The sequence below is a fragment of the Pelodiscus sinensis genome, chromosome 11 (assembly GCF_049634645.1).
Source record: "Pelodiscus sinensis isolate JC-2024 chromosome 11, ASM4963464v1, whole genome shotgun sequence".
NCBI lineage: Eukaryota > Metazoa > Chordata > Testudines > Trionychidae > Pelodiscus > Pelodiscus sinensis.
The window spans coordinates 5237868-5265585 of record NC_134721.1 but is presented as its reverse complement, the minus strand read 5'-3'; the positions used below and the strand labels follow the sequence as shown (position 1 = coordinate 5265585).

The 27718-nt window shown below is 44.6% G+C and overlaps 1 long non-coding RNA gene across 1 annotated transcript in view; it reads left to right on the top strand.

Annotated features, from left to right (window-relative positions):
* Positions 1 to 27718, top strand: part of LOC142830902 (uncharacterized) — a 140235-nt gene that overhangs the window by 90281 nt on the left and 22236 nt on the right. The gene's annotated exons all lie outside the window — the stretch shown is intronic.

The following is a 27718-nucleotide window of genomic DNA, read 5'->3' as shown; positions in this document are numbered from 1 at the left end:
CCAGGGCTGCCTTTGGAAAACTGACCAAACACCTATGGAATGACCACGGTATTAAACTCCGTACCAAGATAGTGGTTTATCAGGCAGTTGTCCTGAATGTTCTGCTGTATGGCTCGGAGTCATAGAATCATAGAATACTAGAACTGGAAGGGAACCTCAAGAGGTCATCAAGTCCAGTCTCCTGCCCTCATGACAGGACCCAGTACTGTCTAGACCATCCCTGATAGACATTTATCTAACCTACTCTTAAAGATATCCAGAGATGGAGATTCCACAACCTCCCTGAGCAATTTATTCCCGTGTTTAACCACCCTAACAGTTAGGAACATTTTCCTAATGTCCAACCTAAACCTCCCTTGCTGCAGTTTAAGCCCATTGCCTCTTGTTCTATCCTCAGAGGCCAGGAAGAACAAGTTTTCTCCCTCCTCCTTGTGACACTCTTTTAGATACCTGAAAACCGCTGTCATGTCCCCTTTCAACCGTCTCTTTTCCAAACTAAACAAGCCCAGTTCTTTCAATCTTCCTTCATGGGTTATGTTCTCTAGACCTTTAATCATTCTTGTTGCTCTTCTCTGGACCTTCTCCAATTTCTCCACATCTTTCTTGAAATGTGGCCCCCAGAACTGGACACAATACTCCAATACACTACAAACCTCTTTCAAAAAAGCCTCTTTCAAAAGAGAGCATCTAGACTGCAACCACTTCTTTCGAAAAAGCAAACCACTTTTTTGAAAGAGAGCACCTAGGCAGCCTGGATGCTCTCTTTTGAAAAAGCCCTGTTTGCATTCAAGAACACTTTTTCGAAAGAGCACTTTCAAAAAAAAGGCATTCGTCCTCGTAAAATGAGGTTTACCGTGGTCAAAAAAATCACGGCGTTCTTTCAATTTAATTTTGAAAGAACATGATGGCAGTCTAGATGCAGGGGAAGTTTTTTCGAAAAAAGGCTACTTTTTTCGAAAACCCCCTGTAGTCTAGACACACCCCAACTGAGGCCTAATCAGCGCAGAGTAGAGCGGAAGAATGACTTCTCATGTCTTTCTCATAACACACCTGTTAATGCATCCTAGAATCGTGTTTGCATTTTTTGCAACAGCATCACACTGTTGACTCATATTTAGCGTGTGGTCCACTATAACCCCTAGATCTCTTTCTGCTGCACTCCTTCCTAGACAGTCGCTTCCCATTCTGTATGTATGAAACTGATTGTTCCTTCCTAAGTGGAGCACTTTGCATTTGTCCTTATTAAACTTCACCTGTTTACCTCAGACCATTTATCCAATTTGTCCAAATCATTTTGAATTATGACCCAATCCTCCAAAGCAGTTGGAACCCCTCCTAACTTGGTATCCTCTGCAAACTTAATAAACATACTCTCTATGCTGATATCTCAATTGTTGATGAAGATATTGAACAGAACTGGTCCCAGAACAGACCCCTGTGGAACCCCATTAGTTATATCTTTCCAGCAGGATTCTGAACTGTTTATAACTACTCTCTGGGAACGGTTATCCAGCCAGTTATGTACCCACCTTTTAGTAGCCCCTTCTAAGTTCTATTTGCCTAGTTTATTGATAGGAATATCATGCAAGATCATATCAAATACCTTATTAAAGTCTAGGTATACCACATCCACTGCTTCTCCCTTATCCACAAGGCTCATTATCCTATCAAAGAAAGCTATCAGATTGGTTTGACATGATTTGTTCTTTACAAATCCATGGTGTCATGGACAATATATCGTTGCCATGCTTTGAAGCTTGATCAGTTCCATATGCGCTGTCTGAGGAAGATTGCCCATGTTAACTGTTGGGTTAAAAGTCCTAATATGGAAGTTTTTAAGCTGTGTGGTGTCATGGGCATGGTGGTGTCACTGCTTATGAACAAACTGTTTCACTGGATTGGTCATGTTATGAGGATGGATGATACACGGATACCAAAGATGGTCTTCTATGACCAGCTTGCTCATGGAAAGCGCTCTATCGGTGGTCAATATAAACGCTATAAAGACATCTTAAAGGCCAATATGAAGTCATGCGGCATATTTCCCAATGATCTGGAAACTCTAGTTCAGGACAGATTGTCCTGGTGACAAACCATTGTACAGGCTCTTAATTGCTTTGAGAGTCAGCGTATTCAGGCATTGCAGGGAAAGCGGAGGATCCGAAAAGAACATACAGTGCCTGCAGTTGGCGGCTTTTTATGTGACATCTGTAATCGGCTCTGCCAATCAAGTATTGGTTTAGTTGCTCATCAAAGGCGTCATAGAAGATGAGATCCATCGATCGATGGCTCAGTCCAAGATTACCTATGGCACTCATGAATATGGAGAAATTATATTTTGCAATGATCAGGATAAAGGAGCAGCTGCTTCTGCTCTCTCTCAACTAAAGGCCAAGGAATCCCTGTTGACCTAAGGGGGAGATTTTGAAAGGAACAAAGGGCTGTTAGGGCTGCACATCCTGGTAAATATCAATGGGATAGGAGCACCTTTGAAAATTTCCCTCTTAAATCGAAAACCATGTGTGTTGTCCAAAAAATCTTGGCTTCCTTTTCCTGTTTTCATGTCTTTAATTTGTACCTCATATTTATAGTCTGGGGACTTTGCTGCTCTTGGTAAGACAAATTTATTGACGCTACAGGCACTTAAGGTGCCAAGCTTGGGCATAACTAAAGGTCCCACCTTTGTTACTTTTACCTAGCTTGCTCCACAAATAGCCCCACTGACGTGCTCCTGGAGTAACTACTACTCAGCACGAGATAGGGTGGAACGTAGGGCCCAATAAAAGAACTATTTGCCGTGTTTCCCACCCCCTGGAGCAGCTTGAACTGCTGACCTGAACCTTTAATTTCCACGTTTTCCACTGATGTTGTTTAAAATGCTCTCCATTAGTGTAAATTCTCACCTATTTGTCACAGAGGGAAAACTGGAATTAACAAGAGCATTTTGCTTTGTGGCTTCAGTTCCTCATTAGGAAGATTTATGGGCAGGGCCCGGTAAAGCCTTCCTTGAATTCTACTGAAGTTCTAATGATAAAAACCTCAGGGAGGTCATGAACATGGGAGCTTTAATACCCTTTCAGAACCATCTGGCATTAGATTACATGCAGGGAAAGAATGAAATCTGGCAGCAATATTCATCTCCATTAACCTAGAATACAGGCTGATATGATTACAGAGAAGAAAATACTCCCACTCTTTTGACAGAAAAGCTCTTAATAGATGTGTGCTAAACTGGTTTATAAAATGGTGGACATCTTGAAACATGGTGTTGCCTTGTTACTGCGAATTTTGACTCTTGGTTGCAGTGGTTTCGTTTGTGCTTTTTATAAAATTGAAAATTAATCTATGCGAAAAGCAAAGATAAAATATTGTGAGAGTGCTTGCAAATCCTACACGAAGGGCTTGTTTCCAGTTACCGGGAGATCGATTTCCCAGGGTTTGACTGAGCGGGTCTAGTAAGGACCTGCAAAATCGACTGCTGATCGTGCCTCCATTGATACTCCACCGGGTCGTGCGGAATAAGGGAAGTCAAAGGGAGAGTTTCTCCTGTTGTCCTCAAATTTCTGCTGCAGAAATTCGACCTGAGTTGCATTGACTCCAGCTACAGTGTTCACATAACTGGAGTTGTGTGTCTTAACTCAACTTTCTTCCCTAGTGTGGGCCAGGAGTCTAAAGCATTAGGGTAGGTTGGTTCCCTAACAGATTCATGTTAAGTTGCTCTTCTGCATCTGGTAAAGAATATTGATGAAACCCAGGCTCCTCTGAAGTCAGTGGCAAAAATTCTCCAAAGCCCCAATGCAGCACAGCACTTAAGCAAGTCCTTGGCCTTACGCTCATTGACACATCTTCTGACTGGTCCCGTAGCTTATAGTGAGGCGTGTGCTTGAGTCCTTGTGTGGCGTTAGTGGGTTAGAGGAAAACACACCAGCAAATGTGTAGGCTGCGCCTAAAATCACAGCAGAGACAAGGTAATAGGGGACCTGTCTGGGGACATACAAATGGTGAGGAATGAGAAGAGGCCTGGGGAGAAGTGAAGAGGGACCTAACCAGGCAGCTGATCACAACATTCGATTTTCCCCTTCCCCCACAGCTTCCCGGATGTGCCTCGTAGCACTGAAAGTCACAGGGAGTAAATTAGGGGCCCCAGGCCAAAAAAGACTTTGTTGGTGAGGTTCAGAAGCAGCCACTCCCCCGCCTGCCAGCCTGTTGGCCCCCATGCCCACTGTCCTCTCCTCCCTCCTTGGCTTCCCTTTCCTTTTCCTCTTCTCTCCCCTTCTATTTTTATGCCCACATTCTCTCTCCTTTGCCATTGCCTTGCTCGCAGCAAACCCAGCAGGGCTGATCCTTTGCCCCATTATACCCATTTGACCCTGGTATTCCCACATGGAAATCAGTGGATTTACACCAGCAAGAAGCTGGTAGAGTGGGGGAAGAATCTGGCTACTAAGCGTTTATAGTGTATCGGCTAATAGTTATATACACACATACAAAACAGTCCCTTTCACTTAAAACCCCGGAGAGCTGGGCTCATGAACATCCTGATTCAGCAAAGCATCTAAGCATCACAGAATCTTCTGCTAACTCATATGCCACTAGATTTGAATTTGATTGCACCCCACCCCTTGCTCGAGTACGGATTTCCATTGTCCTTCTGAAAAGCAACTTGTGCCGTTCCACTCTCTCCGATCTCCATCCTGCCCCCAGATTCTGCGGCAGGTGGCTATGATCTTATTCTTAAAATATTTCCCAGAGAAAGGACGAGGGTTCAGTATAATGGACTGATCTATAGATCGGTCTCATTCTGTTGAAAGAGCTCTGTCAAAACGTTTTCTTTTCCACACTCCGATCAGTTCCAACAAGGCATCATAGGCCACGGTTAGTGGGGTTTTTCATAAAATATGCTTGTCCACAAATTGTCCTGTGCAAAACTCCAAAGCATGCCTTTGCACGTACAAATTTGTATGTGCAGTGAACAGTTTGTTTGATTTTCCAACAACTTTGAAAGGTGATTTCTTTCCAAAGCCCCTATGGATACTGGGCACTGAATGAATGTAATAGCATATCACTAGCCAATTTATTCTTCTTCTTTTGGAGAGGAGCCCTCTCTCCCACAAGATTCCTCCTTAGTCTAATTAAGCCACCACTGCACTCTGTGTATTCTGGGCCCTAACGGCTTGTCTTCATTTACTGGGAGATTGATCTCTTGGAGTTCTATTTAGGAGGTCTAGTAAAGACCCACTGCATCCACTGCTGATGGTGCCTCATCAACTCCAGTACGCCACCAGGTTGTGAGGAGTAAGGGAAATTGATGGGAAAGTTTCTCCCATCCACCTCCCATTGTGGGGATGCCATGGAAATTTGATCTAAGATACGTTGCCTCCAGCTATGCTATTCACGTAGCTGGAGCTGCATATCTTAAGTTGATTTTCTCCCCCAGTGTAGACCTGGCCTTAGAATCGCATGGTGCAGTCTATGTGCTCTAGAACTGCATAACGAGAGCAAGGTCTGTGTGTTAAGCCACACAGCAGCACTACTCAGCCCATGGAGGCCCTTAAGCAGAGGGGATTCTTGGGGGCTGTTTCCCCATCCAATAAGGGCTTGGTCAGAGTCATGGTAAGAATTCTTAGCCTAACTTGCCCCTTCATTTGTGCAGTGTCAATCTACTAAAACCATCTCAAAAGCAATGACCACTCTTTCTCTTTGGAGTGAAAACCTTTGCTGCAGACTGAAGGCAATAAAGGTTGAACCCCTCTAGTCCAGCACCCTCGGGATCTGACTGGTGCCAAGCCAGAGTATATCATCATGAGCTTTCATGGGAAAAACCCACTTCTTCAGATGAGATGATCCTCAGGATCGTCACTCTGGATCATCTCATCTGAGGGAGTGGGTTTTCCCCACAAAAACTCAAGATAGTGTGTGTGTGTGTGTGTGTGTGTGTATATATATATATATATATATATATATTTGTTAGTCTCCAGGGGTACGTCTAAACTACATGGCTCCGTCGATGGAGCCATGTAGATTTGTTTTTTTGGCAAAGGCAAATGAAGCCGCGATTTAAATGATCATGGCTTCATTTAAATTTACATGGCTGCCGCGCTGAGCCGACAAACAGCTGATCAGCTGTTTGTCCGCTCAGCACGCTAGTCTGGACGCTCCCCTGCCGATATCAAAGCCCTTTGTCGGCAGCCCCGTTATTCCTCGTGGGATGAGGTTTACCGGGGCTGCCGACAAAGGGCTTTGATGTCGGCAGGGGAGTGTCCAGACTAGCGCGCTGAGCGGACAAACAGCTGATCAGCTGTTTGTCGGCTCAGCGCGGCAGCCATGTAAATTTAAATGAAGCCGCGATCATTTAAATCGCAGCTTCATTTGCCTTTGCCTATCTGTCTAATCTGCATGGCTCCATCGATGGAGCCATGTAGTCTAGACACAGCCCAGGGTGCCAAAGGATTACTCATTGTTCTTGAAGTTACAGATTAACACAGCAATCTCTCTGAGACTTTTGAGCTCGTCGAAGATATTTAGGGGTGAACTAGAGCTAAATAACAGCACAGAACACTGAGAGCGACAACTGGTGGCAATAAACAAGCTTTATGGGACCATGGGAAACTTGGCCACAGCCCTGATAAGTGGATATCTGGCTAACTAAAGTAATGCTGGACCAGAAAGTGCTGAACTAGAGATGTTCAACATGTAGCTGAACCCTGGAAGGTGCTTGTACTGCCGAGTCTGCTGTTATAGTTTTGCTTTTTTCTCTGGAATTGTAACTTTTTGTTGGAGTGATTTATACTCTAGTTGGAAACCAGAACCCAGGACAGCCTGCTCCCTTGGTCTGGGTTGTTAGTGTAAATATGCACCTGCAACCATTTGGATCTGGCTCTTTCTATCTACAGAAGGGTTTTTATTATCCTTCTCTAAAGAAGACCTGAAAAGAGAGAGACTAGCAACAAAAGGAAGTGTTTTAACAGGAACAAGAATGAAAAGGGGCAAAGGGCAGGAAGTTGCTAAGAGACCATGTCGACCAAGAGCAGGGAATTAATGACAACTATCAAAGTGACGACTGGAAACTGCATGTTTTCCTACATGGGTTTAGTTACCAAATACGAACTGCGACTGGAAAGCTTCAGCTCGGTTTTAAGTTGAATTTCTGAGGCATTCAAACCTTGTCTTTGTTTCTTACCTCTCTCGCTTCATACTTCGGACGTCAAGCACTGAGCCAAGGACAAGCCTTAAACTTCATTGTTATGTGGTAGAAGCAGAGCTAGCAATGTGAATAAACTGCAAGTGATTACAGCAAAAAAAAAAAAAAGAACCTACACCGAGCACTATTAAAAGGCGTATGAGATAAGATTTCAAAATCTTTCCAGTTAGTTGAACCAGAGACCTTTTCAAATTGATAAGTCCACATTTAAATTTGTAATTAACTGAAAACTGATTTTTGGTGAAAGCTAGAATTTCCAAAAATGCCCAAGTGAATTAGGCACATCGACCTTATGCCCCATTGAAAACCCCAGGCAAAGTTCTTATTTTCTGGTATTATTCTTGCCAATCATATGCCACATGGATAGCCTGCTAAGATATATCTTCCCTATCCTATCCCTTTCTTGAAATATTGTAATAACATGACAGTAATGCAAGGCCTACAGGACTTAAGTTATCCTGTATGAATTAGCTTTAGCAATAGTATTGTGATAAAGTATAGGGTTAAAATATATTTTTTTATTTTTCTTGTTATTTTTGAGATAAGTATTGTGTAAGGATGATGAAAGACTTCTGTGGTAAAACTTACAGCTGGGTTTTGGACACAGATGGACCATTACTTAATATTGCATGAGTAGAGATAAGTTCAAATCTGCAGATTCCAGCAAAACGTAAGAGATCAGATTTCCTGGTACCTAACCACAAGATTTCCCACCTTTTCTTTGTTCTGGGAATCGGTCCAAGAAGATATCAAGTGGTTCTCTTATGCGTATTCATAGACTCCCTGTTATCTCTCCCAACCAGCTGCAGGTACCCTCCCAAATCTCAGGGTGCCAGGTCCAACTTTGGTTAGGAGGTTGGACATCCTGGCATTAGAAAGGGGACAAAGGTCTAGAAATGAAGGAAGTCAGGGCTATGCGGCTGTTGCTGCTAAAGCTGTTTGCTGTCGAGGTCAGAGAACAAGCTCTATTCTCTTTTCAATCTTTATATCTCTGTCTTGCTTCTCCGTATTTCATACTCCACATGCACCAAGGTGCCTCAAGCGGAGGGAAGCTGGTCCTCCCACGGTTGGCCTTTGGGAAGAAGATGCTGTGAGCATGAAATTCTATTAGGCAATTAATTCTGCATACTTAGATAAATCCAGTTTATAACAGAGATTTTGTTAATGTTATCCACAGAGGAGATTCAGTTAATCTGTATACTCAGTGCTATATTCTTTGTTGTGTTTGCCACCGTAATCCCTGTAATAATAAAACTTGTTTTAATTGCATATGCTGATTATAAGTGTGACTGTTGTTCTGTACCTGTAGTCCCTCCTGAGGTGGAACCGTGCCGTTTCACCATCTTGTAATCTGGGATAGGGAGGACGAATTTAGAATCTCTGATCAGATTGGAGAGCCTTCCCCACCTCAATTTCACTATACAGCCTTCCCCGGCTACACATGCTTTTCAGCTTTGACAAAAAAACCTCATAGTCTCTGCCCCAAAGAGCATACATTCCATAAAAGAAAAAGCAGACATTCAGCCATCAAGGGATGGGGGGAAAGGAGACTCAAAGAAATAAGATTGACAGATGGTCATTAACTATGTCCTGAAAATGTCAAGTTAGCGTTGTCTCCAGAAAGCAGCTCTAAAAGGTGTGGTACTGATTTTGGCCCCAGCAGAGGCTAAACATATGTCACACGTTCCCTGATGGAGCCATAAACACGGCGGTTCCCTGTCCATCGCATCTGAGGAAGTGGGTTGCGCCCATGGAAACTCATGATATGACAGGGCTACTTGTTTTTAAAGTTACAGACTAACACAGCGATCCCCCGAGACTGCTAGTGTGTTTACCTGACCTTATTTGCAGAAGCAAAGCTTATGATCAAGATGATGCTCTTGAAGAGCTATTTATGTCTTGTCGGTCTCTCAGATGACTTCTCCATTCTCCCATGGCTGTTGAGTTATTACCAGAAAGCTGAGTTATTACCTTACACTGAGCGTGGGATATCAAGAGGTATGGAAGATCGCCAGATGATTGATAAAACTCATGGGACAGCACAAATACACCCAGAAAGATGTCAGTAATTCCATATCCGAGACAGACATTATCTCCGCCTAAAAGAGTTGACCGTACATTGATTCCCTTAGGGGAAGGCTATTGAGCTTTCACTTTGACGCAAGTAACTAGGCATTGCTTTCATTGCTAAAGCGTCAGTAAGAAGGTGCTACATATCAATATCTAGCACAGGCAGCTGACCAAGAGAGATGGAAGCAGGCACCATAAAGGAATCGGAAGCCAGGATGGATAATGATTTAGGGGAGAAAATCTACTTATATACAAAAAAGCACCTATCCTAGGCTACCTTTGTCACATGTTAAAACTATGGAGCCTATGTCTCCATTGCATTTCAGTCTCCTTGGTGATGCAAAGTGTCTGGTAAGCAGCTGAATTTTGCCGGCTGAGAATTCTTCAGGAACAATCAGATGACTCGGTCCACACATCTATACAAGCGACAACATCACAGGACCTAACCACGTAACCTACAACGTAAGGGGCTCATAGAACCACACATCCTCTAGTGTGATCCATGCCATCAAGTGCCAGCAATGCCCCTCTGCCGTGTGTATTGGCCAAACGGGACAGCGTCTGTGCCAAAAGATAAATAGATACAAATCAGACATCATGAATGGTAACACTCATAAACCTGTAGGGGAACATTTTAACCCACCTGGTCACTCAATCATGGATTTGAAAGTAGCCATTCTTCTACAAAGGAATTTCACCCACCAATTAGAGAGAGAGAGAGTCTGCAGAATTGGCATTCATCTACAAATTTAACACTGTTACCCAGGGCTTGAATGTTGCATTATAAAACCAGTCTCCCCTGCCTTTAACACCGCATTTTTTACATCAATACTAAGCATGGAACACTTCCAGCCCACTTAATTAAACCTATTAGCACTGGTCCTACAATTGACAGGTACTTTTTTTTTTGCTGTTATATATTTCTGTTTCCATTATTTCTCTCCAGCTCATCTGATGAAGTGGATTTTGTCCACGGAAGCTTGTGATCTATATGTTAGTCTTCCTAAGGTGCCACAGGACTACTCGTTTTTTTTTTTTTTTAAAGTTACAGACTAACATGGCAACCCCCTTTTAGTCTACAACTTGTAAATCATGCCATGCCTTACAAATATTTGTCTTGCATTGTGGCGCAACATACTGGACCATAGCAAGCTGAGCATTTCCCATGATCTTCAGATATAGTCTATTACCTGTTGTTACACCCTCCATTTCTTGAACGCGATGCAAACCAGATGTATGCAGTGGTTTGACAGTACAATCCCCCAACGCTTGTGATGAACAGCACCCTGAGGCAATTGGCTTTGAAATTTAAGGCAATCTAAAAGGAAGAGGGAGGGGAAAAAAACCCAACCCAAACAAAATCGTCTTCCAGATACCCAGCCCAGCCATCAGCGTGGATGTACACTGCCTCTGGGAGCAGCTGGGTACGTTTGCTGCACGTACAGTGTGCTTCTGCAGGACCACACAAGTGTACTTCTGAACGTCTCGCCTCACTGCAGCGAAGCTTCTGCCAACTTGTTGGAGAGAATGGCACCTGGGAGCCAGTGTGTGAAACCAGGATCACGCCATGAGAATCCGATTTGCATTTACTTACAAGTGGTTGTTTCCCCTCAGACGACAAGCAATTGGATTCCCTCGCTCTGGAGTGAGAAGGCAGCAGCAGGTTTGCAAGTAGCGTCCGGCAGATGGTGTGACTGAGCAAACGGCTCTGATATGGGCAAGTGATCCTCTTGCTGAGATACATAACATAGGGATGTGAAAGGTTAACTGGTAAAGTGGTGGGGGCTGGAACAGCCCCCCACACCACCTCCCATCATGGACAGGGGACTAGTCCAGCCCCACAGGGCCCACCATGAGCAGTAGCCTTGCTCCAGCCTGGCTGAGGTGGGTGGGTGGGGTTCTCTTGCCCAGTGCTTGGAGCATCCCCTCCCACTGCCTGCCAACCATTCAATCAGTTAGCCAGTTAAACATAAAGGCTACGTCTGCACTGGCACCCTTTTCCGGAAATGCTTAAAACGGAACAGTTTTCCGTGATAAGTATTTCCGGAAAAAGCGCCTCGACATTGGCAGGATGCTTTTCCAGAAAAGCACTTTTTCTGGAAAAGCATCCGTGGCCAATCTAGACGCGCTTTTCCACAAATAAGCCCCGATTGTCATTTTCACGATCGGGCTTTTTTGCGGAAAACACTACTGTGCTGTCTACACTGGCCCTTTTCCAGAACAGTTTTCCGGAAAAAGGACTTTTGCCCGAACGGGAGCAGCATAGTACTTCTGGAAAAGCGGCTGATTTCTTACAGTAGATCGTCAGTGCTTTTCCGGAAATTCAAGGGGCCAGTGTAGACAGCTGGCAAGTTATTCCGGAAAAGCGGCTGATTTTCCGGAATAAGTGGCCAGTGTAGACACAGCCAATGTGTAACCGGGTTAACTAATTAAATGGGATTTTAGATCTCTAGCATAAAGGAACGAATCTGCACTACTTTAACTCCATTTCGAAATTTTCAGCTTTTGCCATTCAAATGCCCCCTCACCCTGAACTCCCTTCCCATCTAGTTGGGATCTAACCTAGCAATATGGGAAGAGGGGCAAAATCCCTTGATATATCTTTGCGCCCCCTCCCATGACCCCCAGCATGAGAACCTATGCTTTAGCTATAACAGAACTGTGGAGGTGTGTTCCCATTGTGTTGAAAAATCTCAGAGGGGTCTCTGTATTAGCCTGTAATTTTACAAACAACAAGTGTGGTACCTTAGGGTATGTCTACACTACAGCACTAATTCGAACTACTTAATTTGAACTAGGCATTAGTCCTCATAGAATGAGGTTTACCTAGGTCGAATTAAGCGCTCCGCTAGTTCAAATTAAGTTCGAACTAGCAGTTTGCATGTGTAGTGCCTATGAAAGTTAATTCGAACTAACGGCTGTTAGTTCGAATTAACTTTGTAGTGTAGACATACTAGAGACTAATCAAAAGATATGGAATCATGCGCTTTCGTGGGTAAAACCCACTTCATCAGATGAGCTAGAGTGGAAATAACAGAAACCAAGATATACATAACTACATGCATTCTGCTTCAAAGAGACTTTAACACCAGACTACAAAGAGACGCCTCAGAACTGTCATTCATGCTTAAATCGGACACTTTACGAATGGGCCTTAACAAAGATGCTAATTATCTTACCCATTACAAAAATAGCTTCCCCAATTATCACCCCTAATATCATTATCTCACCCCCTCACCCTCCCTCTGTTCTAAAATCTGATTTGTCATTTTTATGCGTGTTCACTTTTCTTGTTTGTATCCCTTTGGTATATATGGTCGTGCCAATTTTCTTCCACAATCTGAGGAAGTGGGTCTGGCCCAGGAAAGCTCATCATCTAGTAAACCGTCTTGTTAGTCTTTAAAGTGCTGCATAGTCCTGTCTTTTGTTTCAGCAGAAGAAGTACTGTTAGTTGTAGGATTCGTGTTAATTGGACCCATCTTTAACATCTGTATTTCCACTTCAAAAGCTATGAATGGGCCACATCCAACCCACTTAATTAGCCTTATTAACACAGGTCCGACAATTGACAGGCACTTCTGCTGCTGTTATATATATATATATATATATATCTTGGTTCCTGTTATTTCCACTCCAGTTCATCTGATGAAGTAGGCTTTACCCACCAAACCTCATGATTCTTCATATTTTAGTTAGTCTCTAAGCCCTGGTCTTCACTAGGGTATTATTTCGAAATAATTCCTCTTAAATTTAATAAGCAGAGCGTTCACACTACCAATACCATTATTTCAAAATAACAGAACAGTGAGGGTATGTCTACACTGCAAAGTTAATTCACAATAACAGACGTTATTTCGAATTAACTTTAATAGCGTCTATACATGCAAACCGCTATTTCAAAATTAATTTGAAATAGCGGCGCGCTTAATTTGAATGTGGTAAACCTCATTCTATGAGGAGTAATGCCAAATTCAAAATAGCTATTTCGAATCAAGTGCTGTGTATACACTTAATTTGACATAGGGGGCCTCCAGCCCTTCCCAGGAAGCTCTGGTGGCCACTCTGGGCACAACCAGGAAAACTTACTCTCCTCTCCCTCAGTCCAAGAGCCAAAAAAGGGGTAGACCCTGCCAGCCCAGAGCCAGCAGTGGCCACTGTGGCCCCTGACCCAGGGCCCCAAAACATGAGCCAGCAAGCCACTGGCAGCCAGCCCTCCACTGCTCCCCAGGAGCCTGACAGGGGCTGGAGAAGGCAGGCACCTTCCTGGTCCAGGGTGGAGATCATGGACCTTATTCAGATTTGGGGGAGATTCCCCCAACGTCCATGATCTTCACACTAGATGGAGGAATATGGCCGTCTACGGCAGAATAGCGGCCAGCCTGGCCACCAAAGGCCACATGCGAACCCAGGAGCAGGTCTGCATGAAAATCAGGTGGGTCCAGCGAGACCCCCCAACCCTGGGCTTTAAGCTTCCCCTCCCCCTTCTTCCGCTTGCTTCCCCCTTCCAGCTCCCTCCTCCCAGGTTTCCCCCTCCCTTCTCCCACCTCCTTTTCCCAGTCTCTCCAGGGGTTCACTCTTCCCGCCCCGTTTTGTTCAATAAACCCAGTTTCTATTTTTGAACATACGTGTTTTTTGTTTGACATCAGGAAGGGGGGCTAGGGAGGGGTAAGTGGAAGGACGTGAGGGAGGAATGAGGCACAAGCCCCTGGTGGTGAGGACCGGGGTGGGTCTGAGGGCTCCTCGGGGTGGACACTCTCCCGCAGGGCCTCCTGGATCCTGACAGCCCCCTGATGGACTTCCCAGATGGCAGCCTGCAGCAAGTGCAGCTGGGCTAATGGCAACGACCCCATGAGACATACCGGCATGCCCAGGGGCAGCTCTGGCTCCATGTGGCCAAGTGCTGTGGTGTCCTGAGTGCAGGCACTCAGGGCACTCCAAGACAGGACTGCTTTGCTGTCCCTCATCGAGGTAGACAAGCAAGAGGGGAACCCTGAGAACTGTCTGTCCGGGGTGGGGTAGGGTCCCTTTAAGCACAGAGCTCAGTTAGCCTCAGGCAACAGCCCCACACACTAAGTCCTAACCTGATGCCCTGCCAGCACTGGTTCTGGCCAGCCTTAACTTTGGTTCAGGGTCCACTCAGTGTGCATGCGATATTTTGAAATAGCAAAACATTATTTCGAAATAGTTTTTGTGTGTAGATTCATTAATTCGAATTAGCTTAATTCGAATTAACTATTTTGAATTAAGTTAACTCGAATTAATTCTGTAGTGTAGACGTACCCTTATTTGAAATCTGTACTCCTGCTTTCCTCGGGGGATAACGTTAATTTTGAAATAGTTATTTCAAAATAGCAGTAGTGTGAACATTCCGCCGCTGCTATTTCAAAATAACGACTCCCTCGTGTCGTTCAAAGTAATTATTCCTCAGTGCTCAGCATGTCCCATGCTTGTTCAAGCTGCCATTCTGCAAAGCCCTTGCAAGCATCAACCCATGGGACAGATTGGTGCAGCTGTGAAGTAGGGGTGGTGAGATGATGGGACTAGCACAGCTGACAAAAATAACCTTGGTCCCCATCGTAATGTAACTCCTGTGACTGTTGATCATGACTGAGACTGCGGCACTCGAGTGTAAGTGGATATCTGTCAAAGTCAATGGAGCAATACCCAGGTAGCCCAGCCTAACATGTTTACTTTGCCAAAAGTGACTGGCCCACGATGTTGAAACCGCAATGTGGGATAAAGCTTCCCAAAGAGCCTCCCTCTTATCTAGAGACTGTTCTTGCGATGCTCCTCACGGGAAGTTCTGCTTTGGAACGTTAAACCTTCAGCGGAACAGCTCTAACTTGGACACCTGACTTTTTCGAAAATGGGTCTAAGTTTTCCATGTAGAACTGACAGCATTTTGTTCTTTTGAGCTGAATTCTACCTTCGATGCTCCCCCTCTTAGCCTGGTCAAATCCCTTCTCATCCTCCTCCATGAAATCTTGGGTAGGAAGTAGCCTTTGTGTACAGCTGAGACCAATGGGTGGTGTCTGGACTCATTCTGATCAAATTAAAAGAGAATCTCATGGCAGTGTGTGAAGCATGATTCTAGTCTAATGGTCATGCATATATGGGAGCTGCCTTGTTGTAGGTATTCTCCTTCCACACAATGCTAGATTTTGGAAGAATGCAAAGTCAGTTTTGCAATTCCTCGGTAGATCATATTTGCTCATGCACATTCCAATATTTGTTCATCCCCATCCTTCAGTTATATAGCTTTTATAACAGTGATTCGGGGAGGAAGCTACTTTTAACTGAAGTTGTATAGCCAGATAAAATAAAGTATTGTATTGAGGATTCATTTCATTTGGCTACGATACACTGCAATGCAATGCAATACAATACAATACGATCTTAAATTGCAGCAAGGGATTTTAGGTTGGTCATTAGGAAAATCTTCCTAACTGTCAGGGTGGTTGAGCACTGGAATAAGTTGCCGAGAGAGTTTGTGGAATCTCCATCACTGGAGCTATTTATGATCAGGTTAGACAAACACTTCTCAGGGATGATCTAGATGGTGCTTGCTCCTATGTGAGTGCATGGGACTGGACTTGATGACCTCATGAAGTCCCTTCCAGTTCTAGTATCCTATGATTCTATATTCTCACTACACATGGGGGAGAAGGGGAGTTAGGAAAAATCAAGATACAATTCATATGTTTCCCTTGCTTGATAATTACGTAAATAGCCAATATTGTCTTGGTTAACGATGCACAGCACGTCCACTTCTGTATCGACTTAGTCCCTATTCAGTTTTACTGATCAACAGCATTGTATGAGACATCAGTGAATGCAGAATTTCATCTCAGGTTTTTTACTATACAATACATATGCATAGATGCTTTTCATGCAACTTCTGAAATGTTTCCATTTGACAAGGTGTATGAATAGATCAATCATTTACTTAGACGTGCTTTTGATTTAGAAATGGGAGGATGATATTAGTATAAGCAAATATACATTATCAGGCTGTATTTGTAACTTACAATCACTTGGGTTTAGATGCAGGATATTAGATAAATTAACTCTTTGTAATAATCATTAAAAATCAGTTGCAGTATTGTGTAATGGGGCACAAGAATAGATATCAGGAAATTTTAAAGAAGGGCACTTTTTTAGAGGCTTTCATGTTTAATTAGTTCTGCAAATTAAGCATTTTCCCCCTCTAACTAGGAATCTAAGCCAGCTGGTATCTTGCCTATTTGGCACAAACAGGAAATATACATGTCTAGCTTTGCAAATAAGATGGTGAGTCACTGTTGCAACTTAACTTAAATTTTATAAACAGAGAAATACTTTATAAAACAAAAGGGCTGTTCATACAGCAATATATATTTTATAGTCTTTGACATTAAAATATTTCTCTAATTAAATTCTCAAAGAATTTCCTCTCTGTAAAATAAGTTATTCCATTTTCACTTTTTTTGAATATACTGCAGAATGTAATGACAGTGTGTTTTCCATCAATGTTATTTAACCTCCGCACTTTAAAATGGTTAACATGGATTGATTCTGCTCCAGGTCTTTTCTGTCACATGACCCATGATCAGGTTTCTTGGCAAAACAATAGCTCAGTTTTCATCCTATACTGGAAAAAAGTAGACTATAAAGATGAATTAGGACCATCATTTATAGTATTATTTTTCAATCTGCTCTATAATATAGAAAATTAGACAGTAAGGAGATGTTTCCATTACTATTTCAGAATTAGAAAACTAGTCAATTTTTTTTCAGATTTCAAGACTCTAATTTGCTCATGTACCACCCATCTGTTTGTTTAAAGATTTGATACATTGGCCTAGGAAAGTTAGAATTGCCATAAAATAACTGCTGTCTGACTACTCCAACCCCAGGTATCTAGAATCAACAGTGCATTTGTCAGAACTATCTTGCAGTTTGCATCAAGCTTACTAAAATGCATGAATCTGGAAAGTAACAGTTCAATTGATAATGAATGCAAGAGCAAAATCACTTACATTACTGACCCTAGGTTTTGTGGAGCCAAGTTCCAGGAAGTACTTGAGATTTGACCCTAAAACACAAGGGCTGTGTCTACACTGGGCCACTTATTCCGGAAAATCAGCCGCTTTTCCGGAATAACTTGCCAGCTGTCTACACTGGCCGCTTGCTTTTCCGGAAAAGCAATGACTATCTACTGTAAAATTGTCAGTGTTTTTCCGGAAAAACTATGCTGCTCCCGTTCAGGCAAAAGTCCTTTTCCGGAAAAACTATTTCGTGAAAGGGCCAGTGTAGACAGCACAGTAGTCTTTTCCACAAAAAAAGCCCCGATCGCGAAAATGGCGATTGGGGCTTTTTTGCAGAAAAGCGCATCTACATTGGCCACGGACGCTTTTCCGGAAAAAGTGCTTTTCCGGAAAAGCATCCTGCCAATGTCGAGGCGCTTTTTCCGGAAATACTTATAACGGAAAACGGTTCCGTTTTAAGCATTTCTGGAAAAGGGTGCCAGTGTAGACGTAGCCAAGACTTAGCAGAGGTCAGCTTTTCAGCTTTTACATAACAGGCAAGGGGCAAATATGAGAACGCCCTTCAAAGATGTAGTGGATTGAGTTTATGGAAAATTGTTAGAATCATGTTGCAATTCAAACACGTAAGGTGTCGCTTTGCTTTTTTAAACAAGACATCGATGGCAAATATGTATACATGTCTGAATTGACTGCGTTGTGCAATTTGAAATTTCATTGAGTTTTATTCCAGAATGAGCATTTCCTGTTTCTAGCCTGTTTAGCCATTGAGCAAATAAGCAATGGTTTGACTAGGGCTGTCAATTGACATGCATTAATGCCTGGGATAAACGCAGTCCAGGATTAAAGCATTACATTTTTTTAACACGTTCATTGCATGCGATAATGCTGCGCTGCCACTTTGAAGTGCCACTGCCGTGTTACCGCTGCCCCTTTAAAATGCTGCCTTCGTGCGCATTTCAAAGGGGCAGCGCTGGAGCCCGGGGTCGGCTGGGGACTCCCCAGCTGATCCTTGACTCCGCACCGCATTTCCCCAGCTGATTTCGGGTTCCGCTGCCGTGCAGAGCCCAGGATCAGCTGGGCAGTCCCCAGCTGATCCCGGGCTCCTAATGTGCTTCCCCTTTGAGGCACCATGGTGGTGTTTCCAAGGGGCAGTGCAAAGTGGAACCCTGGGTCAGCTGGCCACTCCAGCTGATCCCGGACTCCATGTTGCACTGCCCTGGTGCTTCAAAGGAGCAGTGCTCCATGGAGCCTGGGGTCAGCTGGGGACTCTAGCTGATCCGGGGCTCCATGCAGCACTGCCCCGTTGAAACAATGCCTCGGCATTCAAAGGGGAGGCGCACATGATTAAACACAATTATTTTTGTAATCACTTGCCAGCTCTACTTGTGACTACTCCCATGCTTAAAGTTATGAATGTACCTAAGGATTTTGTTGAGTAAGCGTCTGGGAATACAGATGCATTTCCACTGGCCATCCAGGAAGACACATCTTTCCACTCTCCTCCCTGGTGAAACATACTTTGTTTTTTTGTCTGAGAGCAACGTACCCTCAGAAGTGAAAGACATACTTCCTGGTTCAACTCTAGACACATCACACCGTGCAGAGATGCCGCACGTGGGAGGCAATGGACCATCGGACGCCCGTCAGAGACCCTCATTCTGGCCAAACTTGCAAGCCACCCAGCTTGCAAACCACCACTTCCAAAATGCCAAATAGCCCTCTTAAACAGTGCCCAGGGTGCATTCACAGCGTAAGGCTAGATCGTAACTTTCTAGGCTCCTCTGAGCTGCTCTGGCAGCAGACCTGACTCACGGGCACCCTTCCTACCCTGCTCCTCACTTGCTCAAGAGAAGTGAGTAAATTACTTCATCCCGGCTCAACCCCACCTCGCTATTCTGACTGGAGCGTGCGGCCAGAGCACCTCTCAGGCTTCAACCTTTCCCATGCCGCTTGCTTAGAGTGGGAGTGCTGGTTTGTGACCCCACTGTCGCCCCTGCAGCCAAGCAAAGGGGTAAGGCCCAGACCCACAAAATGACAACGCTAAGCATCACAAGGCCTCGCTTTTGGGAGCCTAGAAAAGCACTGGAACAACGCCGGGATCCACAGAGTCTGAGTTAGGTGCCTATAATGATAATGAATGGAGAGAGGCAGGAGCCTTAGCATGTGAGCCACAAGAGCCATGGTAGGTGGGGAACTACCTAAATTGGCCAATGGGAGAAGCTGATGATTCTATGGTTGGGAACCCTGATGTTCACAATTGCAACACTCACGCTATAGGAGCTCCTGTATAATCACAAATATTTTGTATTAATACATTTGGCACAGTCACAAACACCTCAACTTCATAAGCTAGATGGGCAATGTACATGTCTATTTACATATCATATATTCACACTAGTCCTTCTAGAACAACCCGAGGTGTTAGCCATCATCTTCCTCATCACTTGCACCTTCCCCATCATCCCCCGTGGCCTCATTCTGGAGCCTCCCAAGGACGACATCTCCTTCCCTTACCGCCCCTAGGCTGGGATGCTGCTTTGTAGGTTACGCTGATGCTGTTATGTTTGACACATATTCAGTCGGGGATGTTCCCTCTTCTCCTTCTTTGTATTTCCTCACCCTACTGATGGTGAAGTGTCTTTTTTACTATCATTGCTCTCCCCTTATTATTGTATACGTCAGTTCGTTACCATGGGCCTTTTGTGGTTGTCTCTCACGTTTGTTATTTCTGTCCTGCCCCGTTACTCAGACTAGTCTGAACCGGTTGTTTCAGCTATGTCTAAGCAATGATGGACCTGCTAAGTTTGAGGGTATTTTTGGGACGCTTCTGGGCCACTGAAAGTTGCATTATTTAGGTGAAAGGTCCAGAATAGATGCACTTTGACTTTGCGATCTGGGTGAAAGGTCTCAGTCATGTGCCTCAGCTCAACGTACCGGATGTGGCCTGGACTCCCTTGTGCTACAGCCAAAATGACAATAGAAGCCTACCGCAACTTCTTATAATCAACAACGAATCTAAACCATAAGGAAATACTACATCCCTCTATCTATAGGCAAGCAGGCAGGTTAGCCCTGTAGGCGACACGGCCCAGACCCAGAGGGAATCTGCTGGGCTCACTTTCTTGTTCAGGCAGCAACGCCGAAGCTACGGCTTTGCCCTGGGGAGAGGGGCAGGCTCAGACGTTTCAAGGGGCAGAACGTTGCGCTGACCACGGTTTTTGTAGCACACTCACCAGCGGCATCCTGGCTCCATCTCCCCCCATGCCCTAGGAGGAGAAGGAATTTGAACAGGGAAGAGGCAATGCTTGGCTGAGTGCTGTATAGACGCTTCTCCCTCTGTCTCTGGCCCAGTCATTTAGTGGAAGAGGAACAAGCGGAAGAGGGAGCGAACTCTCGCACCAGACTAGTCCTTTTTTCTCCTCGTCAGCTGCAGGGGAACTTGGTCCAGGTATCTCCCCGCTGTCCCCTGATGCAGGTGAGTACCAGAGCAGCAGGTGGCCTCTGAACATGCTGACTAGTTTGGACACCACAGGTGAGACCTATCTTCCCTTGGTTTGTGGACCATGCTGGGCCATATCTGTCTGGAAACCAGGAATGGAGTTACAGCATACACCCCCAGAGGGAGAAATGAAAGTACTCAGGGAGCTTCTGCAGGGAAAACTTAGTTAGTTTACACACCTATAGGATTAGGTGGCACCTGTGCAGGGGTTTTGTGGATGGCAGTGGGGCCTCAAAATGGCTCATAAGCACCTAAATCTAGGGTTAGGTGTCTAAGTACCTTTGTGGATCCAGGCCAAGGGGGCTTTATTTCCATGTAAGGATAGGGACAACCTAACCTCTAGTGAAGAAAACAAGAATTCCCATTTACTCCCTTACTAGAAGTCACCGGAGTACACCACATGCCCTGAGCCTACTTGCAAAGGATATCTGCTTCCTCCGCATTCGTACATTTGTTGTTTTATACATGTCAGGAAAATGGATCTGTTCACGTAATGTGCTCGGCCGGTCTCACGGCAGATCCACAGAAGGGCTTTCTGTTGCCTGAGGCCCTGGCCTGTAACTGGATCTATCCCGGGGACTCTAATACCCGCTTGATTCTGCGCTAATTGCCTGGGCCTGAAGGCATCCAAGCTTTTCAGGGCCAGGTGGATCAAAGGCTGTGTCACTGAAGTAGAATCAGCTGTTGTTAAATCATTTCTAGAAGAGGCCAGAGCCCAGGTTTCATGGTGTGTTTCTAGATAGAAAACGCATTAGCTGTCCCCAGAGGACAACATGTGTAAGCTGACTCCTGACTTATGTGGTCAGATCTGGGGCCTAAAGTTGTACAACAGTTTCCATGGTAACCTCATAAAGTCCACAACCCCTTCGTTTTCTGAAGGTTTGACCTTTCAAGTCTGAAGTTGACTATGTGAAAGTGAATCTTTCAGAAAAATTGAAGGGGAAAACTCTCTAATTTTGACTGAGGGGAGAATTAAAAGCCATTTCTTTTATCCAGGACAAGCCAAATGTTTTGAAGAGCAAAAATCAGCTAACATGTTAAACTTGCAACATGGAATAGACATAGTCCTCATTAAGAAATAACACCTTGGCAGACGTTTTGTGGTCAGACTTACCCTGTTTAGCTTGCACCTGCACACGTACTATAAGCATTTTAAATCAGATTAGAAGTGTCCATACAGGACTTTACATGGATTTAATGATATAAGGGTGGGGTTTTTTATGTACACCAGGTAAATTCTTTTCTTTTTTCCTTTTAAAAGGAAATTAAATTGAAAACCTATCCATGCCTAAAGTTTCAAAAGGAGTTAAGAAATGCAGGAATCAAGCTTTCAAGTCAGTTGCATAGTTGTATGCTTTTAGCAATATCTGTGGTGGTGGTGGAGTTTTTTTGTTCAATGTATAGCTGTTTAGTTTTTCATAAAATATATAACTACAATACACACAAGAACAACATGGCTGAGTTAAATTTCTGTTGGAAACTTCATGGTTTTTTCGGATTTCTTCTCTCTTTAACCATTCATTAATATAAATACTTATTCGTATTTAATATTTTATATACATGCGTTTTTCAGTGTGGATTCATTTTGATTTTTTTTCTTTTACTTCTTACCCTAACCTGTTGTGTTGCTGTGTGGTGCTAAACAACTGCCAGTAATCAGATGGTATAAGCATAGCTAGACCTTTTTTATCTGGATGGTTCTGAGGGTTTCTAATAATTCTACAAAAATATAAACAGAATCCGGTCAACTTGTCCATCAAAGGTCCATCCACAAAGGTGTTTATGGTGATATTTTCAAAGAGCATGTTGAGGTTTCTAAATGACCAATGACCGTTTCTTCCATTTAAGTCTGGTGTGGGGTTCAGGATTCTGTGCTTTTATTATTAAGAAGTTCTTAGCAAATGTGATGATCGTCTCCAGTGGTCAAGATCTACGTTAACTGCAGTAGGAAAATTCTCCTTTTGTGACCTTCCCTTCATTGTCTGTTTTTATCTGTAGTTAAAACAAACAACACCAAAATATTTGAGATTAATAAAACAAACTGCAGTTTGGTGTTTGTAGGTTAACAAATGCAAAACCCTTCATTGGTAACTCAGGTTTTTCAGATCCACATTAACAGCCAAAGCCAGGCAAAAGATGTCAGTGAACCTCCAGCAGAGATGAAATGGCATGACTAATTCCATTGGGTTTGTTGATTTGGGATTCAATCAGCAATGAGCCCAAGCCACAAAGTTCACATATAGACTTATTCGTTATTTTGGGTATTCATTATTTTGAATATCTAAGAACATGAGAATGGCCATACTGAGTCAGACAAAAGGTCCATCTAGCCCAGTGTCCTATCTTCTGACAGTGGCCAGTGCAGGTGCCCCAGAGAGAATGAACAGAACAGGTAATTATCAAATGCTCCCTCCCATCACCCACCCCAGCTTCTGACAAACAGGCTAGGGACACCGTTCCTACCCATCCTGGCTAATAGCCATTGATGGACCTAACCTCCATGAATTTATCTAGCTCTTTTTTATTGAACCCTGTTCAAGTTCTGGTCTTCTCAACCTCCTCTAGCAAGGAGTTCCACAGGTTGACTGTGCATGATGTGAAGAAATATTTCCTTATGGTTGTTTTACACCAGCTATCTATTAATTTCAGTCAATAACCCCACCCATTTTTGTGTTATGGGAAGAAGTAAATAGCTTTTCCTTATGTAATTTCTCCACACCAGCCATGATTTTATAGACCTCTATCATATTCCTCCTTAGTCATCTCTTTTCCAAGCTGAAAAATCCCAGTTTTATTAATGTCTCCTCATATGGCAGCCATGTTGGTTTGGTCCATTACTGATGGATTCCAAGTTTTTCCAACTTTGGGAGCTTAGGAAAGGCCTTTCTTTTGGGCCCATCTCCAATTTTTATTTTGGTGAGAGCTGATCCTCCATATCACTTCTTAAATTTCCAGTTCCAGAGAATGGAAGGAAGAGCTCTTCAGGCTCCAATCACCAATAGAATGTCACCATCTTCCAAAATTAACATTGTAAGGCCAGCTCTTCAGAGGTACCAGCCTAGTGCCATTTAAGTCGGTCGCAGCTGCGAGCCCCCAGAACAGGAAGAGTGGACAAGCAGCAATCGAAACGTTTAAAAACCCCAAACCCTGTACCTAAATGAGTGCTATCAGCCACCGGCCCCAACTCGCACCTCTGGATGGGCACTGCTCTGTTGGAACCTACGTGCTGGGTGGGCCGTATGATGGGGTAATGACTAGTCCCTGTTTGTAGCTCTGTGTGAGGCCCCTACAGGTTTAAAACACAGGTCTGTAGAGCTACCAAGCAGCTGGCCCCTCCAGGATGCCACCCAGCAGAACTTGTAACCAACTTGTGCTCCACTTCCTATGGACACAGACCATGGGAAGTTCCGCCTCAAGAGTTTGACAGACAGCAGTTCTTGGCTCCTGATTGGCTCCTTGCCGTACATGAATCTAAGGGGCATTCCAAGAAGTGTCCAGATAACAGTGTGGATCTTTTGTAGCTGCCATGAGCAGTCCTGCTCCTTGCTCTTGAAATTCCTAGTCTGACTTTGGCTTGATTTGGTCTTTGCCTCCCAACTTGGCCCCTGGCGCTTGGTATCAACCTCTTCCAGGACCTGACTACGAACTCCTCTACAACCCCCAGCCTCAGGTTTGCTCCTGTGGTGACCTTGGCCCTGAGTGTCCTTTCTGGGATCCTGATGCTCTGGGGGGTCTTGGGCACATTCCCAAGTGAAAGGATAGGAAAAGTCTGTGTGGAGCTTGCTTCAGAAAGCCCTGGAAGGTGACAGAGGCAAATTGTGCCAGGCATGGACAGTTCGCAAGCAGCTCCCCCTCCTTGTTTCAGTTTGCCAAGAGCTTGGGTGCTGGATAATCTCTGTCCAGACAAGGAGTGCATATTGCAGGGATCTGTTTATCTTCTGTGTGCGCAAAATGGCAGCCCCCAAAGGCTTTTGCAATCTGAGACCAGCTCAAGAGCGTTGGCCCATCCTTCGATGTAGCCTTTGTGTCGTCAACATCGCCTGGGAGATGCAAACAAAAGGCAATGCAGTTGTATGAATCCTTCCCCCTGCCTGCCCCTCTGGGCAGAAATGGAGACTGCTACCTCTCGCCTGCCAGCTACCCACATTGTTTTGTCACGGTTTAACTCTGAGCTGGGCTCTGCAGCTCTGCTTTCGCTTTACCCCTCGTTCATCAGCACAAACAGCAAGATGAAAGGGGCCGTGTAATGCATAGATGTTTTCATCCAGGAACGAAATCCAGGGATGCTGACAAATGGGAGCAAAGTTTCCATTGGTGGGGGGGAGCCAGCCCCTGGGATCGATGAAGGGAAAAATAGAGAGGAAATCTGGAAAGCCCTATGTGCCAATGGCCACATGTTGTGTTGCCATGTGGGAAGACTCAGATAAAGACGTTGGCTTCCTGCACAGGGGAGGGGGTTATACACCATTGCTAGAGCCTCTTCTGTGATGGGTCTCAGCTTGGGACCCAGTCTCTGCCCTCGTTCATTAATAGTGCAGGACTGGTGACGTTCAGAACCCATCTGGCATTTGGAGAAGGCTCTAGTCTAGAGGGAACTGCCTTCTGAAAACAGACTTCGGCTGGGCTGGCTCCCCTTACCCATTTTGGGTGGGGTGAATTATTCTTTTTGAAATGGTGTCAAAGGCACGTGTGGTAGATGGCTGCCTCTTTTGTTACAAATACATTCTTGTTGAGTGAGGGCGTTAGAATTTGCCAGGTGGAGCACGCTGAGCAGCTGCCACGGACGATTTTCAATCATCTTCCCATTCAGATAACATCTCTGATGGGTTCAAGAGAGCGCTGAGTACATCCCAGAGCGGTTTGTTGACGTGCTGCTCCTGCCGTATCGCCGGGTCAGTGCGGCTATTGGTTCATCCTGTGGTCATGTGGAATGGCTCCTTCTGTCAGGACGAGGCAAATCCCACCAAACTCTGGTTGTGTAGGCCCCAATTCAGCCCCCCTCACTCACATTGTGTGGGCACTTTCTCTGCAGTTGACTTCTGTGTGGCTGTTTACAACATATGGGACAGCTCACCGTGAGTAAGACAGCCTGCTGACTCTAACCCATAACGAGCAGGAGGGGAAGATCAAGGGTATTGGTGTCATATTATGTTACACAATAGACAAAGCTGAAGGCCAGAAAGGACCATTAGACCCGGCCTACACTAAAAGGGACGGTCAAATTAAGATATGCAACACCAGCTACGTTAATTACATAGCGAGAGTTGATGTACCTTAATTTGAGTTTCCCTGCCATCCCCACAGTGGGAGGCTGATGGAAGCAAATGCTTCTGTCTGCTTCCCTTACTCCTCACAGGTGCAGGAGGATTAGCCGTAGATGGGAGTGCACTCTGAGTTCTATTGAGCAGGTCTTAACTAGACCTGTTAAATCAAGCTCTGGAAGATAGAGTGCAGAAGCATCAATCTTCCCTCAAGTGAAGACATAGCCCCAACCTAAGTTATTGGCTGACTATAGTGGTAACTGGATATAATTTATTGTCCTCTCTCATACAGGAGATCAGACTGAGGCCAACAACATGAAAGGCAGCCAGGAAGATTTCAAGGGACGGTGACCTAACCTCCATGAAATTATCTAGCTTCGCTTTAAACTCTATTATAGTCCTAGCCTTCACAGCCTCCTCTGGCAAGGAGTTCCACAGGTTGACATTCCTCTTTAGTTTCTCTCGATGCATCAGCTGTGTCTTTATCCGTTTCACACCTCCTTGCCCAGAGAGTAGCTCTACCTCCATCTGGGGCTGGGCATACGGTTGTGGGAATTACTCATTGATTCGGTTTATGTAGCTCTCTTGAAAGGGGCTTGTTTAGTTTAAATATATGCCAGATAGGCGACAGTTGAATGTGATACTGATACTCAGTGAAGCATGGCCCTGCATATCTCAAGTTGCTCAGCAGAACAGGTCATATTCAGAGAGGCATCAGTTTTACTGCAGTGAACGTTCAGCATGGGGTATGGTGGGGGTAGGGTTTTACCCGCTTGGAGATACAGGGGTGTTGTGTCCCTGGTATTTCAGTGCTAGGCGCCCTTACAAAGTGCCGACACCTAAGCTGAAATGAGTATCGCACCCCCAGCAGCCACTGTACAAAACATGCTGCTCTGTTCTGTTCTCACTGGCCAAGATCCTGATGCACTCGCTCACCCCTCCTTGGCGAAGAGCAAGAAATGACTGGAGCTGGTGGAGAGATGCAAAACAAAACCCTGAGTTTTCAAATCATCCTAACCAGCACCTCAAAACATTGCAAACTGTTTTCAGCATGCATAGGAAAAAGCTTGGTCCCCTCCTCCCCCAAGCACACAGGTGGCCTGAGCTGTTATTTTACTCACAATAATCCAGGTACTTTCCACATTCCGGTGACATAAGTGATTGGAGAATGTTTAGAGAAGGAAAGAAAGGCCAGCGGCAGGCACGGTGCCGTGACGGGAGGGCCAAGTACCTGAAGAGACTGACTGGGCTTTCATTGAGGTGCTGCCTTCTCCTTTCTTCAGGGTGATCACAGTCCAAGTAGACACATGTAGGAACCAGACTTTGTTGTCAGAGGCCACTGATGACTGCATTAGATAAGCCCATGAAGGCAGCACTCTCTTGATATGCCAGGTATAACTCTGCCCAAACATCGTTACCACAAAGGTTCAGAGAGAGGCTACAAAAATGAGTAGGCCTTTGGAACAGCTGCCATATGAAGAGAGATTAAAAAGATTGGGACTTTTCAGATGAGAAAAGAGGAGACCAAGTGGAGGATACGATAGAGATCTATAAAATCATGAGTGGTGTGGAGACAGTGAACAAGGAAACGTTATTTACTTGTTCTTGTTATGGGAACTAGGGGTCACCAAATGAAATTAATAGGCAGCAGATTTCAAAC